We start from the raw sequence: 757 nt of genomic DNA, 5'->3' as shown, positions 1-757 counted from the left end.
CCTGTGCTTGTCCCCGTGTCTGTGCAGCACTGGAGCCACCTGCACCCGCCCTCCCCTTGGCACATCTCTGCTGTTCCTCCCACCACAAACCCGCCCTGCACACACCCACAGGCAGTACCGGACTGTTCTGCCTGTTCCTGACACCCCTGGCAGTCCCAAAATCACAGAATCACAGAATCACAGAGTGGCTTGGGTTCCAGGGACCCCAAAGCTCTTCTCATTGCACCCCTGGCACGGCAGGGACATCCTCCACCCCACCAGATTGATCCAAGGGATGTCCACCCTGGCCTGGGACACTGCCAGGGACTGGGCAGCCTGTGCTGGGATCTCTACTGCATGGTAAAAATGAAAACTATAAAATTACCAAACAGCCTGAAGAGAGATGCCTTTCAGACCTGGAAAACCTCCTCCTTCTGATTTATTGGCCCCCAAATGCAGACTGGTGTGTGACTGAATGTATTCTTTATCTTTTAATGTATTTTCCCTCTATGGGCTCAGCTACGAAAGGTTTTTTTTTTCCTCTCATTTGCACTAATTTTCAAGGCTGCAGTTGTTTATTTGCCATCCTTGAGACCACCTAGGATGTTTAGGACTCTCAGGTATTTGCTCTGGGTTCATGACAAGCCCCAGAACAGAAGAGCTTTTGGTGTCGGATGTTTCCTGATGTAACTCGTGCATCCATGACCCCTCCAGGCTCAATTCATCACCAGCCCATCAGCTCAAAGCTCTCTCTGCACAAAGGTCTCCTTTCTCCTGT

This window comes from Malurus melanocephalus, unplaced genomic scaffold, assembly GCF_030028575.1.
Source record: "Malurus melanocephalus ecotype Western Australia unplaced genomic scaffold, MMel_1.1 scaffold_1137, whole genome shotgun sequence".
Taxonomy (NCBI): Eukaryota; Metazoa; Chordata; class Aves; order Passeriformes; family Maluridae; genus Malurus; species Malurus melanocephalus.
Note: the sequence above shows the minus strand (reverse complement) of the source record.